This window comes from Hipposideros armiger, unplaced genomic scaffold (assembly GCF_001890085.2).
Source record: "Hipposideros armiger isolate ML-2016 unplaced genomic scaffold, ASM189008v1 scaffold_715, whole genome shotgun sequence".
NCBI lineage: Eukaryota > Metazoa > Chordata > Mammalia > Chiroptera > Hipposideridae > Hipposideros > Hipposideros armiger.
This window is the reverse complement of record NW_017732065.1, coordinates 628484-636520: the sequence shown is the minus strand read 5'-3', so window position 1 is coordinate 636520 and position 8037 is coordinate 628484. Positions and strand designations below refer to the sequence as shown.

Genomic DNA, 8037 nt, shown 5'->3' with positions numbered 1-8037 from the left:
TGCTCCTGGAAAAAGAAGCAAATCTTACTGTTGGTGATGAAATGGTAGGGCTCTGGAAAATATTGTTCTTAGCAACAATTAAAGCTATTATCAAAGAAATTAAATGTTCTAGTGACATTGAGAATATGGTGTGGTTGGCTGGGTTTATTATAAGAGAAGAGATATAATATCCACTGTTTCTATAATTAGTTCAATGTTAAGTGAGAGTATCCTGGGGAGAGATGTTAGATTCTGTATCATAGTTAGAAAAGTAAGTTTATTCAGCAGAGATTTAGATGAAACATAAATATTTATAGAGCAGAAAAGAAGTACAAGTGGCAGATGATATTCCCTCATCAACGTGCCAAGTGGTGTAAACCAACAAGAGTTTGAAACATGAATCTGAAGTTATTATCGGAGTTATTGTGAGTACAAAGGCTGATTGAAACACAATAAAGGGTGTTGTTGAGTGGAAAGCACATGAGTGCTGACAAAAGGGCAATGTGTATTCCAAATGCGGCTACAACAAAACAGATTAATAGTAGACTTGGGGTGAGGCAAGGAGGGAAAGGAATAGTGCCGAAAAGTGAGGGGATGGGGACAAAAAGCAATACCCACCAAGCTTTCCATTTGAAATGGCTACTTAAAGATTCCCAAAGCAGGCCCATTGTCTATAAACAGGGAAAAATGAGTCTCTGTTGTTTTTTCTTTGACTTGGAAGATGAGACTGCAAAATATTTGCTTCTTCTCTTCTAACATTTTTGGTTTATTGTTGAGTTAATAAGAGGAAAACTCTTCGCTTGAGTTTCTAGCAGGCTGCCTTCTGAACTCCTAAAAAGTCATTCAAGCATAGTACATGATAATTGGCTTTTCTGAATTCTGCATGGGGATGGTGACTAGGAGAATGGCAGGCAGGATGCATTCATTTATTCGTTGATTTTTTTCAGCAATATAATAAATAAGCTTACAGGAAATCTGCCAAGAAAGCCGCTTGACCCCATTTCAAAAGAGGGCAACCCCTGTTCAGGATTTAGATCTGCCTTTAAAAATACAACCACCATTGGGTTTTGAACCAGAGGTACAGAGGTTAGCGCATGAAATGAAGGATCAAACTGAGGTATGAGCTCTTAGAAGTGACCATGAGATGCTCTTTCCACTCCTGTTATCCCCCTTCTTTGAAGACAAAACACAAGAATCAATTCATCTAGTCCCATAGTTTCTACAGATTTTCTCCACAGTGTCTTGGCTTTTGGACAAATATAAATTAGAAGCAAATGGAGGAAAGACAAACTCTCTATGCTGTATTCCATTGGGCCATTATTTTTAAAATATGAGATCGAACTTGAACTTAGAGCTGAGAGTTCGCCAAGATTCAGTGTCTCCTCTCTTTACCTGTGGTTTCCTCTTTCATTGTAGATTGATGATGGTGAGCAACCGAGCTTTGCTCAGATATTGGTACCAAAAATAGGAGAAAATACAAATTTTGTCCAGCAGGAGTTGGAATGGATGAGAAATTCTGGTTTTAGAGACAAGAGAAATAAAGTACTAACATGTGCCTTTCCCCCCAAAACTTCCGTTGTAGCCATTATTTGTGTGTAGGTCATTTAAAATGTATGTGTTTGAATCTCTCTCCCTCTCTCCCTCAAAAGCAAATGACCATGCATTGTTTGAGAACATATTGGTTTGAAAGATGGCCAGATATAGATACATTTATCAAGCACAACAATTTTATTGTTTTAAAAGTTGGTCTCTGAAGCTACAGCAAATACCATGTGTGATTTACTGTACACAAAAGTGAGCAGAAGTAAGTGTACAACATTTGGATGCCAATTGTCATTTATAAATGTACTTATAACTAGCAGGATCTTATAAATTAGATCACTGTCATCAGCATCAACTGGGAATTTTTGAAAAATGAGTATATCTCAGGCTGATCTCTCAAATTTTTCTGATCAGTCAATTCTGACTGATTTATTAATTTATTAATTTATTAATTTAAAAAGAAAATAAAAGCAATTTGGATCATTGGAATGCATGCCCAGAACTGAGAATTCCTGATAACCCAACTTTTTCACAGAAGGGTAATTGTTTGAAGCATCTATTGCTGCATAGTAGAATACACAAGCTTAAGCTCTTAACACAACATGCGTTTATCATCACACAGTCCTGTGGCTCAGAAGTCGGGCACAGCTTACCTGGGGTTCCTCTGCTCATTGTGCAACAAAGCTGCAGTTGACACGTCTGCTGGGCTGTGTTCCTTCCTGAAGCTGGAAATCTTCCACGCTCTTGTGGTTGTTGGCACATTTCCTTGCAACTGTAGGACTGAGCTGTCAGCTGAGGGTGGCACTCCACTTTTTGAGGGCACCACAGTTCCTTGCCAGAAGTCCCTCCTCTGGGCTTTCTCACAGACTGTCTTACTATATGGCAGCTTATGCCATCAAGCCCAGCAGGATCGTCTCTTTGTACAGTCAGCAAGGATGCAGTCTTCTGTCATGTAACGTAATCCCAGAGGAACTGTCCCATCACCTTCGTCATAGTCTACTGACTAGAAGCAAGCCTCAGATTCTGACCACACTCAAGGGAAGTGGATTATGTAAAGATTTGACTCATTGGGGGTCACCTAAGAGTTTGTCCACCACAAGGGACTAACTTTCAAAGAATTCAGCTAATTAAGTTTACGTAACTAATTGGTGGAACATAGATTTTCTTATTAGTTTTGGGCGGTTTTTCAATAGAAAGAAAAAGTAAAAAAAAAACAACAAAAAAGCCCTTAAACTTTTTCTTTTCTTTTTTTTTAAATGCAGCAGTCAGGATTAAATGCTGGTATAGTGAGCATATGTCTCTGCATTCTATTTGAGATCTTCATAGAATGTGAAAACACCAATTGATGAGTGCTAATTTTCCCCTTACCATGTAGGGAACATATTTGTGCAAAAGTATTAAATAGTTAATTTACAAAGAGCCTCTGGCCCTAACATATGTTGGTAGTTTGGAAAATACTAATATCTGCTAAATTCAGATTTTGGTGATGAGTGCATCTACATTTTAAATAGTTTGCATTGGTAACTGGAATCATTCATGTGCTAAACATTTTGGCCTAAAGGAAAGTTGAATATTTGGTAAAAACCATGGATGGCAATGTAAATTTAAGGTGCTTCTTCATTCTTTGCATTTTCACAGCATCTTAAATATTTTGGAATAGCATTTCGTAACTATATGGAGGCCCCTCAGGAGGAAGTTGGTTATTTTAACTGACCCCTAGCTAAGATAACACATACAAGCCTTAAATTTAGTCGATTACCATATGTTTCCAAATCCCTAAAGTCTCCTAATTTGTCAGTTGGGTAGTTCTTTCCAATATCTTTTTTTTCATGTTTAATTTAAAGTTATTTAATCTTGACACACCAATAACAATCATGGGTATATATGTGGAATATATTTGGGGAAGTATCAGTTTTTCTATTGCAATATTAGTACATTTAAATACAGGTGCTATGGTTATAATTAGTTATAATTCTTCTCTTGCCTCAGGAAAAGATTCTAAAGCTATTTCACCTAATTTGATTTAAATCATTTTTGAGACATTGCACAAACTCAGGTATGCAAAAGCAATATTGCCAGATTTGTTTTATAGATATATTTTTAACAGAATATAGTTTTGTAGTTACAGCTATGTTTCATTATCTCAATCATGACNTTTTATTCTGTTTTATATAGGAGTTCCTGGACATGAAGAGATAACCTATATGGATTAACAATATGGAAACATCCTGAAACGGCGTTGGACTCTCAGTAAATTGACTGGATTCAAGCTTCGCAAACAGGGAAGCTAGTTCATGGACAGTTTGCCAGAGGTAAGTGAGAAGTACAAGTTACTCCCTCAGACTCCTTCGGAGAGTCATGGACTGCAGGGTTGTTAATTGCATTTCAGATGATTTTAATATCCCTTCAGTACAGCTGACAGTTTCTCTTCTCTCCCAAATGTACCCATGTGGATGCCAACATATGGCTAAATGTCTGGCCACTTCATCTTTTTCATTTGCACTTCAGTCAGTTACAAAAGGAGGAAGCAGAGGAGAAAGTACCCACCTCATAAAACTTTTACTGGTAATGATTTATGCAGAGTGGAGGGACGTTGCTTTGCATGCCTCAGAAGCAGAAGGGGTGGCAGATTGACCTGCCCGGGTTTCAGAATGAAACAAGCAGACGAATGATGATGGCCCCTCCTTTATCGAAACGGGGGCAGCAGTTAGGTCATTAATATGGACCAAAGTGTTTGGGAAAAGTAGCCAGCTTTTTCTTCTCCCCTTGAAAACCTGGTAAGGTTGGAAACCTTGATGTGGTGACAGCATAAAAATATTTTTCCGTTGGGAAACTATTGGGAAAGTTGGACTTGTCTCAGTGAACCAGTGCGGGAGAATGAAAGTCTGAGTGACTCAAACAAGTGGCGGTTTGTGAGGTGGGGGCATGAGTTCTAGTGTCTTCTGTAGCTAAGTGTGCCATCAATNTTACACCCATGTTCCATCACCAGTGATAACATGGCCCAAAATATCATCTTGCCTCTCCAAAAGGTCTTGGCAAACTTCGACCTTCCTTTGCTTTTCTTCATCGGTGACCTCCTTCAGGACCATTTTTGCACACGCCTTTCTCATGCCAAGATTTTCAGTTCAGATTTTCCTGTTTCTCTATTGATGTTTACTTGGCCTGCTATGCTTCTCACAGTCAGCCGATGGTTTTGACACACAGTTCAATGAATTTTTGCAATGTTTTCGTCAGTTCTGCTCATTACTGGCCGCCCTGACTCCTCATCATCAGTGACACATTCTCTCTCCTCAGAAAAATATTTAATCGATTTGTACACTGCCATTTTCTTAATGGCATTATCCCCATAAACTTGGACTAACATGTCCCTGATTTCACGTCCACTCTTGCCAAGCTTAACAAGAAATTTAATATTTGTTCATTGCTTTAAGTCAAGCTCAGACATGTTTGCGATGGCACACAAAAACTCACAACCACTCAGCAACACACCGCCACACATCGACACGAACACAGCTGTGAGACACTGATGTACCAAGGTTATGAAACCTTACTGAGCTGTTTGTACAGTGCTGCCAATGTAAGCATATGGTAGCAAGTTCTTGAACTTAATTGCCAGACTTAATTGTCGTATATATGCCAATTAGATTGTTTATTCATTGAGTTCAAATCTTCTATAAACTTGATATTTTAATCAGACAAAATCATCAGGAGGATTAGAACTTGTTTTAGATTTTATGAAAAACAATGATTTCTTCATAGGTACTATTTCTATTTCTCTTAATATTTGCAATCAATGTTTTTTTCTGTCTGTGACTGAGGTGTGTTAAAACCTTCACTGTGATTGTGGGATCGTCTCTTCTCCTGGTTCTGTCATCATTAGCTAAGTATATTTTGGTGTCATGTTGTTACTATGTGCATTCACATTTATATATGCTATCCTTTCCAGTTGTGTGGCAATTAATAGAGATTTCTTCTGCTGCTAGAGCCTTTTGCCTGACTCTATTCAGATATGCGTCTTTTTATTTAGCTCATCCCTGTGGCTAAATATTTTTCTTCATTTCTCACATCTGGCAGTTTCTCCTTCACCTTTTTTCCTTCAGAGCAGTGTATTTGTTATTGTTGTCTTTCTTAGATTTATATCCAACAAATCTATTTCAAAATGGGAGGTATGTCTAGGTTGGATCCATCTGTTAAGTGTCCAGAATCAGAAACCAAACAATAATTACTTACGTAAAGCAAGGACTTACATGATAATTAAATAAATCTTAGTTATTGTCTCTTATTCCAAACAAAACAAGACAAATAAAAGCCATATTGCATTCCTATTTTTAGGAGATCAAATTTACTAAATTATGTCAGAACTAGTTCTTTGTTACTACTATCACTATTACCAACAACATCACTGTTACTATTTCTACTACTAATAATAGCTAATCACTTATGTTTATAGAGCACATACTCTGTGCTAAGTCCTTTTAAACTGCTATATGTGTATTAACTCCTCATGTAATCCTCACACAAGTACTATGAAGTGAGTGTTATCATTATGTTCACTTCACAGATAAAAAAGGCTGAGGCATAGGGGTTAAATAACTTGCCCAAGATTACTTAATTGTTAAGTAACAGAAGCAGAATCTGAACTTAGATGACCTGGCTCCGAGCCCTGATCCTCACCACACCACGACTACACGGAGACTCAAGCAAGAGAGGTCCCTACCCTGGACTCCACCCTTTACAAGGACACAAGCAGGATTTTTTCATCCAATTCTCTTTTCACAGACATGGGCTTCATAAGGGCATGTGCCCACCTATATCCCTAACTACCTCTAGACCATGCCTTAATGTTAATTAAGACCTGGAATTCCCTACCTACTACACTCTTTCTCAGGGCCCGCATGGGACTCTTCCCTTGGTGTATCCCCCTGAGAGCAGATATCACTACTGCAGTGCATCCCTGTAAGACCAAGAGTGCCTTTGTGTAGGGTATAGGGTTGGAGCTTGGAGTTGTGGATTAGTGTGTCATGGTGTCCCTTATACATGATGTCCCTTATACAAAGCTGAACTTAGCAGGTAGGAGGGCTTGGAGGGTGGGCTGCAGGGAGAGGGGTGGGCCCCAAGGACTACCTCAGCTTGTGCTACCATGTACCAGTAGAAAACTCCAAGGCATCTGAGAATTCTAAGTTGGAAAATAACCTTATAGGCCATCCTGAAGGTGATAGATTGGCTTTATTTAGCAATCCATTAGCTTGATTTGTAACTTTTATGTATTCAGTCATTTGAAAGTGAACCTCCATTCATTGGGTGGCTGTAAATGCTAAGAGTCAGCCTGTGCAATGTACATATTGCCCATTTATAGACTTGCCTGTAATATGGATGCTTCGTTAATCCTTCCTCCCACCAAATTTAAATAAATTACTCTGGAATATGGGTCCCTTTTACTCACTGCTCTTTGAGGAAGTTCTGGTTTCTTCAGGTTTAGGGTTGTGTGTGACAACAGAGGTTATATTTGACACATATACTATTAACAGTGAAGCTCAGAGAATTGCTGTTCATCTGTATGTGGCCCAATGGAGTCAGAGTCTGTGACATTTAGTAGGCATTCCAAAAATGCTCTGGATAAGGGAGGAATAATAACCACCATTAGTTAATGATTTGTCATATGTCAGAAGTAGTGCTTTTTGCTTTCCACAGGTTATCTCATTTACTACTGACAACAATCCTTTTAGTTAAACACCATTACTATACCCTTTTACAGATGAAGAATCAACTCTGAAAGTAACTATCTCAAGGTGACAAAGTCAGCGATTGACAGCCTGGATTTGAACTAAGCCCATAGGACGTAATAATGACTGCAGATGATTGTAATGTTATTTTGCCTCTCAAAGAATGAATAAATGAAAAAAAAAAGTCATGATTTTCCTTAAAGTGAAGCTTATTCTGAAAACATGGTTGAAACAGTTGTGGAATGTACATAATCATATGCCCTGAACTTCTTCTTATGTTGATGATTTTCTAGGCCAGTGGGCTTAATGTCGGCTAGAGTACTGTAAGCATGTTTAAATTTAGATTTTGTTTCAAAACATATTAGGAAATAGATTGTGAGAGTGAATGAAAGAAAGATATATACTGACATCCATTCCTTTTTAGAAATCAATATGTTAACACATTTGTTATTGAGTTATATGAATTGTGATTATTTATCATGTCTCTGATTGAAGGCACCAGATAGGATATTGCCATTATAAATATAATAATTCAGTTCTTGATTGTATGTTTATGTCGAAAGTCCCACTGAATTTTGAAATGTTGATGACACAAATGCAATAAAAGAACTCTTTGTTCATTTATGTCCAGTAAAACAATATTAGAAGATGATACATTTCCCCTTCCTTATGGTTGGCAATTTGGGCCTCATGATTCTGTATTAAGTTTGTTATTTTTTGGTATGTAAATTGCAAAGATTCTGTCTTTAGCATTAGTGTCTCTGCTTTGTGTTTCATTGTGTTCACACTTAGA

The 8037-nt window shown here is 37.8% G+C and overlaps 1 protein-coding gene across 2 annotated transcripts in view; it reads left to right on the top strand.

The window, feature by feature from the left end:
• LRRC4C (leucine rich repeat containing 4C) overlaps window positions 1-8037 on the top strand; it is a 712446-nt gene that overhangs the window by 187807 nt on the left and 516602 nt on the right. For both annotated transcript variants that reach the window (XM_019627148.1, XM_019627147.1), the window contains exon 2: window positions 3697-3833. The gene's annotated coding sequence lies outside the window, so the exon portion shown is untranslated. The remainder of the gene's footprint in view (window positions 1-3696; window positions 3834-8037) is intronic.